The 9127-nt window shown below is 42.6% G+C and overlaps 1 pseudogene; it reads right to left on the bottom strand.

Annotated features, from left to right (window-relative positions):
- Positions 1-2694: 2694 nt before the first annotated feature.
- On the bottom strand, positions 2695-5454 carry LOC136450414 (chaperone protein dnaJ C76, chloroplastic-like; annotated as a pseudogene).
- Between the last annotated feature and the right edge of the window lie 3673 nt (positions 5455-9127).

Genomic DNA, 9127 nt, shown 5'->3' with positions numbered 1-9127 from the left:
TCGGTTGGAATAACTAATTTGTTGCGAAATTCCTAAGTTTAGAGGATCCGAAGAACAAAGAAAAAGAGAAAAATTACCAACTGTATGAACTCGCAAAGACCAGAGGAATCGAGGTAAAAAGTAACGGAAGTGGAACGAACCGCAGGGACGTCGAAGTTGATTGCCATTATCTTGAGGTAGATGGGGGCACAAGCTGGAGACTCGAGGTTGACGCTGGAGAAAAGTTCTTGTTGGTTGAGGTCGCGTAGTTGTTCGTCGGAGTTGCCGCCGGAAAGAGAGAATGCCAAAGATTGGAGTCTGAGGGTAGAAGACGAGCGTTCCGGAGAAATCTATTTATAAGCCGCTTGGAGTAGGGGTATTCTGGACTTATCTCTATGCCGCGCGCATGTGGGTCGAGGTGGTTCAGATGGATATGGTAACTGTTCGCACGATAATCAAGGGATTGTACAGATGATTTGATGGCAAGTAATCATGACTTGGAAGAGATCTCGGTACATGATATTTTAATTCTGAAAATGGCGGCATTATTATGTTAGGATCTTGCCGATGGATTATTGTTTCGGTATCTTAACCATAATCAGGGTAAGAGTGGTTGGAAATTGTGCGATATTTACTTAGGTGCGTGAATCAGGACTAGATTTGATTAGATTTGATAACAGATCAAGTTTTGGCTTGGAGGATGAGTTACGGTAATTGGGCGAAGGCAAACGTTATCTGGAGTAAATTTTGGAGCATTAATGGTTTTATACTCCAAAATTGGGGGGTATGTGTTGACACCGTTTTTTGCACGTGTCAAAATGATCAGAGTGGGCTAATCGGCAGGAGGAAAGTTACTGTATACGCTGACAGCCGATGAAAATCAGCTTGTAAAGATGGTTGCCGATGAATGGTGGTGATCGATGGAAAGGTTGATTTAGACTCGGGCATTGCCGATAAGGTTGGAGATATTATTGTCGATGCCGATGAAGGAAGGCTTGAAAACTACTGCCGATGAAACAGGAAGTATGCCGATGGAAAGGAGATCGGTGAGAATTCCATCGTAATTGAGGCGGACAGGGAAATAGATAGGAGTTGATTTCCTTTTCTATATTTGTTAGAGTATGATTCATGTAAGAGTCACGTGTTTCCTTAGATATGGACTTGGTGTCATAGTCGTATTTGGTTATGTCTCTTTAGATCAGGGTATAAATATAGATTGAGGGGCAATGTAATATAGATGAATCAATATCAAAACTAATTTTTACTCCTATTTGCATCTACTTACTTTTCGGCGACTTCGTCAATTTGCATATTTTTTTTTCTTTTTACGAGTTCTCATTGATTCGGCGAGTTGCATCGCTTCAGTGCGACCTTCGACGATTCTCGAGTTCCGCGTGAGTACCTTTTGGCCGTGACTTCCGGGCGTATCGCTGTTGTCAGGACCAAAGTGCTCGTATCTTCATCCTTGTCGATTAACAGGTCAAATCGACTGGCACGCTTTGGATATCGATTCAGGTATTAGCCCTTTGTGTTTGCAGATCCACTTTTGCATCAACATGTTGTTTTCATGAGCATCCCTGAAATGCGGTCGTAACGTTAGCACGGGCACTATACTAGTTAAGCTAAAGGAGAAGAAGATTTATGGTCGCCAATTGCCGGTCAACCTTGACCGGAGAGATTAAGGCCCTGTTTAGATCCAAAAATTTTTGGATTTTGGCTACGGTAGCACTTTCGTTTGTATTTGTCAATTAATGTCTAATTATGGACTAATTAGGTTCAAAAGTTTCGTCTCGCGATTTCTCATTCAACTGTGCAATTAGTTTTTTTCGTCTACATTTAGTACTTCATGCATGTGCCGCAAGATTCGATGTGACGGGTACTGCGCAAAATTTTTTGGAATCTAAACGGGCCCTAAGCTAGTTAAAATGGTAGAATCACGTACTGTTTTAATCAACAAATTCTTGAGTCTTTGAGCACTAGTAATAGTTAGAAAGAGATAATTAGCGATCAGTGTATCACTGTGTATAAACTACCGTAATTTCTATGGTCCGTAATTTCTATGACCATTTATTATTCGTCATATCAGCATTTTGTAAACGGACATGGCTGGCACCAGCCACCAGCCACCCAAGCCCAAATCCCCGTCGCTTCCAATTCTTTCCTCAGTTCTATTTTTCTTTTGAGGAATTCTTTCCTCAGTTCTAGCCTTCCAGGTTGTAGCTGAAGCTGCCTCCCCAAACCCCACAGGGCCCTGCTCTACCTGTAGCCCGAAAAATGGAAGGGGACGCAATTCTTTCGAGCATGGATTCCCTGTGGTTCTACTCCAGCGTCTTCCTCCGGCTGTCCTCCAAGCACAAGGAGAGCGAGTGTGCAGAAGAGCCGCAGCAAGATTCGGCAGAAACCAACAAGACGACCAGCGGCCGCCCTTGCCGGGCCCCCAAATGCGTCAAGGAGGCAGCGGCGCAAACAGGGCGAAGAGCAGAGGGCGGAATTGTGCGGATTGCGGCTGCGAGGGGTTGCAGCTGGGAGTGTGATGAGCGCATGGTTGCTTGGCACAAGGAGCAGAGGCGGCGGGCGCGCATTGCTGCGGCGGCCCGAGCCCGGTGCTCGCAGGCGACGATTCCGCCGCCCGGAGAAGGCGTGGCCATGAAGGCGCATCTCAGGTCGTGGGCTCACGCGGTCGCTTGCTCCGTCAGATAGAACCTGGGGAAAGCAAAATTTTGCTCCGTCTCTAAATAGCGGCATCTCTTCATGGTTGTACTTGTACTTGCGGATTATCAGATAAAGATAACCGGTTCATATGATATAGATTATGATTGTAAGGAGTAGCAAGGTGTCACTTTCTGTGTACACTTGTTTTGCATCTGAAATCTGAGGGAACTCTGTGTAATCGACCCGAGCTATCACTAACAGAGGATTTACAGGTATACCATGTGGAATCAGAGAGCGAATATATACTATACAGGCTACAGCTCTCTGCAAATGATTAGGCTATACATTCATGAAGTAAATGGGGGTTAAGTATCCCTGTAATGTTTCCTAAGGTCTCTGATTGTTGTGTTCTCACTCCTTGTTGGGCACTGCCTCTGGAAGTTTGAATGTAGGAGGTTTTTTTTTTTTTTTGAGCCTCTGACTGAGGATTGTGACACATCTGCGTGAGACAACTGAAACTATTAACGGAGAATAAATCTCCAAGGTGAGGCTCATGGGTTGATTCCAAGAATCGAACCCAGGACCGGCCGCTTGAACCACCGCAAGCAAGCCAACTGAGCTACGGCTCGAGTACTCTCGCCACCTCCTTGCTGCAGCCGCTGCTCTCTTTGCTCTCTCCTTTGCCTCCTCTTCTGCTTATTGGGTTAGCAGGAACGTTAACAAGACTCTCATGTGAAGAATAGAAAACATAAAAAATATTGGCAACTTTTATAAAGACTAAATATGCTAGTTTTACCGTTCTTCTCGTATCTTGTTGGTGCTCCCCAGATATCACTCCATGAGCCACCCGTACTGGAATCATCTTGGCTCATCCGCCTTCTGACCTTCTCCTGCAAGATGCAGACTAGTTTATGAGAAATGCAGGCAGTTCATGTGTCAAAAAAAAAACCCTGTGTCATCATGTTATTCCTTCATGTATATCTAATGAAGGTCTATCAAGTAGAAAACTGTACCAGGACTTTGGCTTGTCTTTTCTCCCAACGCGAACTTGCCTAAGAGGCAGAAAACATTTTATAAGATGTGAGAAAGCCGTGGCTTGTTTAACTTCGGAGGAATTGCTATATAACATATCAACTTTAGGAAGTGATTGCATTATCAAATATCAACAAACAACTGTTGCAGAAAAGTGGGTGACCCATTTCAACAGGAGAAGGTTAGGATAGGTAAAAAAAGAACTGATATATTACCATCCGAAACACATCAACTGAGCCTCCCATCCCAGCAAGCATTAATCCAACCTGTTCAAATTGAAAAAGATTCATATACTAGTACAAGGTAGGATAACATGTACTGTTGGTTTGAATTTAGAAGGTTGGTTCTATTGTTAACTAGCTGCAATCAGAATTAGAAACTCAGAAAAACATGATCATGCCATCGAAATTATCAGAAAAACATAATCGTACATTTACTCTCTCTACTCTGCGCATTTCATCCTCAAGGAGCGAAAGTTGCGCAGCTGAAGTCCAATGAATGCAGTCAACTGGGCTGGACAAAACAAAAGTTTATCAGAACAGGTAATCAGAATACAGGACTCCAAACCAGAAGAAATATTACCAAATTTTCAGTAGGGATGCTTGGATCATGGATAGATTAACGAACAAAAGTCAGGGCAAAAAAGAAATAAAGATTTTTCCATTCTCACCAACTATCAATAGCTTCTTGAATCAGTTCTGCGCTGCCTGATTGGTCATAAACTCTTGCCCGTCCGAAATCTTCCTCAATTTGAAAGACCTTAGAACACACGTTAGCACAGTTCTTGCATCCTGCAGAGAGATGCGAGTAGAACATAATTAAGAGCTCATTAAATTGAATCCAAATACAATTTCTGTTCAGGGCAAAGTCATCACTACCTATGCAACTAAACTCATCAACAAACACATGATCCCGGGGTGCACTGTCATCCAAGAAAGGATTGGTTGCAGTTGCGGCATACCCATGTATCTCATCATACACTGCTCGCTGGATGGGATCGGTAAGCACCTGCTTTCACTTGCTCCTATTAGATTCACACATAATTTCAATATAGCTCCATAAAACATGTTTAGAAAATGGCAGGATTTTATCTCCTGAGACTGTACCGTGTAAACTTCATTGATGAACATGCAGAAATTTGTCATATCAGGGTCATTCCCACTGAGATCAGGATGACATGATTTCATGCAATTGTAGTATGCTTTCTTGATCTGCTTCGGCGTTGCATCTGGCATCTGCAAACATGCGAGAATTAAATTCAAAGTGTTCTACCGTAGCTTCAGGGTTGCAACAAACAGCCCCACTGCATAGTATGTTTCTTCCGCCTAACCATTTCAAAATTGCTGGCACGAAGATATATATTTTCGAAGTAAGAAGAAAAAAGCACTGCTTATTTTCCACTTCTACAAAACTAGACAATTCAAAAGAACGGGTTTATATCACAAAAAAAGGTAAACTGCAAAAAAATTTGCTTTCCAGATGAAGCACCTACAACGCCAAGAACAGCCTAATAATCTTCGACGATTCCCCCCTCCGAGCTGCGGGACTCCGTCGCCACCGCCTTCACCGTCAAGTTCGTTCTTCCCCGTGTCCTCCGGCGCCAGTCCCGGTCTCTTCTTCCGGCATGCCAATATATGCATGTTTTCTTGCCCAAAATTGTGGAGGGGAAGAGGGTTGTGCTTGTGCCTGGGCTGTACTGAAGAGTTCGGCGGAGGAATGGATCGTCCATAGTATTCCCGGCGATGATAAAATCTCAGTTTGTTGGTGATATTGCATCCTGAGTGCCTCTACTTTTGCATTGTATGACCTTATTATCTTCCAGAGCAGAGACCACAATTGTCACGTAAAAATCCTTGGATGAGCGCATGGGCCCTCATGAGTTTGCCACAGGTTGTACACCACACACAAATAACTAAGACATTTTTGTCTTCAACCAGAAAGGAAATCCACTTCTGTTCTTCTGGAGGGCAGATTGTGAAAAAAAAATGCTCAGTTACACGGATCACGATGGATAAGAGGGAACAGCCTCAGCTGAAACGACATGTCTCTTTCCATCAGGTAGCGATTGATGCAGTGATCGCTAATACAGAACACTGTCAGAAACCAGCCGAGCATGTCTAATAAGAGGCTTTCTATATAACTTTTTTATCACGAAGTTTAGAAAAAGGTGTCAGTGGCAAGCCTTATCCACGCCTTCGCAATGTGAGGAGACCGCGACTCAAACCCGGGACCTTCCAGTCACAGACGGTAAGACTGTACCGCTTGCACCAGACCCGCCCTTCAAAAAAAAAAATTAGGCTAATAGGTTGTCTAAAAAAATAAGAATCACTATAAATTACTCGGGTGATTATTCTGATCCCTTATAGTAAACAAAACATAACTGGTACCTCTAGCCGATCGAGCCTAGCACTCTAGCAGGCGGTAGCGGCGACGTAGGCCCGCCGCCATCTCTTAACCAACTCCGCATCGTGAGATTGAGATCACTCCCGGCACTTCTACTGAGGTCCGATCCGCAGCAACAAACAAGGTTCCAGCTGATTTGTTGAAAGAGAAAAACATTATTCTAACTAAAAAAACTAAAAAAGACTAGATTACAAGAGAAACGAACATGCCAGTGTTCAGTTGTTCACCTCGATCAGCTGGCTTCCTTAGCTCAGCGCAACCCAATTCGGCCTCCGAGCCAATCAGTCCAACTGACCTACCTTTAGCCAACTTGTACCTGAGGAGGACTACTGGAGCAGCAATGCAGCGGCACGGCTGGGTGCTCCTTGTTCTGTGCCTGCACCTGAGCCATGCGTCGTGCCAAGACCCAAGACCGCACATCCCCGGGGTCGGGCGAAGGCGTGGCGGTGCGCTTCGAAGCTGGCACGGCGCGGCGACTGTCCCCGGCCGGAGGCGGCGGGTTGGTGGCGCTGGTGCACAAGTTGCCGGAAGGTCTTCCTGTGAGCGGCACAAGAGCCGAGCGGCTGCTGCGGTCTGTGCCCAGGCGCCCAGCCCTGGCGTTGGGTACTAGCGGATTGGGATTCCTCTCGTTGCGAAGAAACTTTTGCAGGTTATATTACTGTTTGTTATATGTTTCTTATTTATAATATTTCGATTTTTATTGAGATTCCGGACTCTACTAATCAGTTGAACATTTCGTTTGGGTTTGTATGACTAATAAGTCATGACTGAAATTACCATTAGCTGATTTGTTGTGAGAGAAAAATATTGTTCGTTGGCTAAAAAAATATGGTTTATAAATTAAACAAGCCTAAACGAACAGGCCACTAGAGGGTCAACCATGTGCACACATATGTAGACTGCTAAAGAAGCAGATCTGCAGATGGAGCCCGTATTTTAATTTTTGTCCGTACTAGTCCTCGATATTCTTTGATATCTCCTACAACTAAAAAGAATAAAGTGTGGACATCGTTTTGGTACCATAATTGTCTTGGTTCGTCCGTATGCCACCTCATGCGATCGATCCCACCTCCCACGCTGTCCAACGGGCGAGCGAGAAAAGGAAAGGCGCGATAGAAAAACAAATTGTCATCCCTGCGATCCCCGCCTGCTTTGAAAGAAACAAATCGATCACCTGAGACCACATGCATAGAAGGAAATAATAATCATGCATGAAAGGAAACAATAATCATGCATGGAAGGAAACATCAGTGGTGCCAAATAAAAGATGTGCAGGTTATACATGGTGAGACTAGTGAACCTTCTGCAATTTTCTAAACGAATATTCCCACCATTAGTATATAGGTCCATTCCCCTGCGTTTCTTCGTGCTCCCATTAGCATATAATATGAAAGTATTGTTGTGTTCATCACCACTTCCAGTTGACTACTCCCATTAGCATATACTTCATCTACCCCAAAATATAAATCGTTATGGGATACGTGTAGGTCAAACTTTCTTAACTTTGACTAGGTTTGTAAAAAATGCGTGCAACATTTATATCTTCAAATAAGTTTATTATGAAAATATATTCAATGTTCTATGTAATGATACTAATTATGTATTATAAATATTAATATTATTTTATATATAATTGGTCAAAGTTAAAAAAAGTTAACTTCCCGAAAAGCGAGAATGAATTCTATTTTGGGACAGAGGGAGTATATGAAAGCAGTGTTGAAAATATTTTAACAATCAAGTTTGTCTATGTCTCATTGGTAAGCTTAGACATCATAATGGTATAAAAAATTTCGACTCTCATGGACACCCTCGTGGATCAGTGCAAAGCATTCCAATCCTACAACATACATAAATGACAACCTTAAAGTTATGATATTTTTAAAGGATGGACAATAAAGACCATCTTAGACGTTCTAGCATTAGAGTATATACGTGCAGACACATATACATGGTGGTGCAAGTGAGCAGTCAGCAGGAGTCGAGAGTCATGGCTGTTTGGATCCTAGCACTAAACTAGTCCCTGTCACATTGAATTTTTATATATCAATTAGGAGGACTAAACATGAGCTAATTATAAAACTAATTACATAAGTTGTGGCTAATTCGCTTGCCAGCACGGTGTATAGGATGGTATGGATATATGGTGGAACATATTCGTGGAATTGTTGGCGCACGAAAGAAATGGATATCGAAAATCTCTTCCTGTCGGTATAAAAAATGATCTTAGCCGCATCACGGAAAGATCTACACAGTAGAGTTTGTGAGCCGCGACGCCACGCTCTCTGTGACTGTGTAAATTTCACGAACTTAGCTTTTTGGATTAAATGTCACTTAAACGTCGGTCATATACTTTTACAGTATTGTTATCTTATCGTGCGATCCATGTGTTTTTAGTATAAAAGTTTAGCTGTCCCGTAACAACGCACGGGCACGAACCTATTTGCATATATACTCGAACATGTGTGTACATGATTATATGGAGATGCAGCGGAACTTATTTATGAATTTATTGGCGCATGAAAATAATGGATATCGTACGATTCTTTTTGCCGATATAAAATATTATCTTAGTTGTATCACGAAAAAGTTTATACAGTAGAGTTTGTGAGCCTGTGACGTCGCAATCTCCGTGATTGTGTTAATTTCACGAACTTTTCTTTTTGAATTAAATGTCATTTTGACGTCGGTATTTAATTTAACAGTATTGTTATCTTATCGTGTGATCCGTGTGTTATTAGTACAAAAGATTTAGTTGTCCCGTAGCGACACACGGACACGCTACCTAGTCTTATCTAATCCATTTGTAGTTCCTTCTGTTTATTGAATTAATGGAATTATTTGACATGCAAGAACAAGATTCTTCAGGTATCGTACTGGTTTCTGCTCACATTGGCTTCAATGATTGAAAAGACGATTGAGAATAATTGCACCACTAGGCAAAATCCCCTTGTCAAGATACAAGGGTTAATTCCGAGCTAGCTAAAAATTAATTAAAATTAGCTCTAGTACATCCAATCAAGAAGGGTGCTAATTGTTTACCCAAGTTTCCAACTACTCGTAG

The sequence above is a fragment of the Miscanthus floridulus genome, chromosome 5 (assembly GCF_019320115.1).
Source record: "Miscanthus floridulus cultivar M001 chromosome 5, ASM1932011v1, whole genome shotgun sequence".
In the NCBI taxonomy this organism is placed as follows: domain Eukaryota; kingdom Viridiplantae; phylum Streptophyta; class Magnoliopsida; order Poales; family Poaceae; genus Miscanthus; species Miscanthus floridulus.
This window is presented reverse-complemented; position numbering and strand designations above follow the sequence as displayed.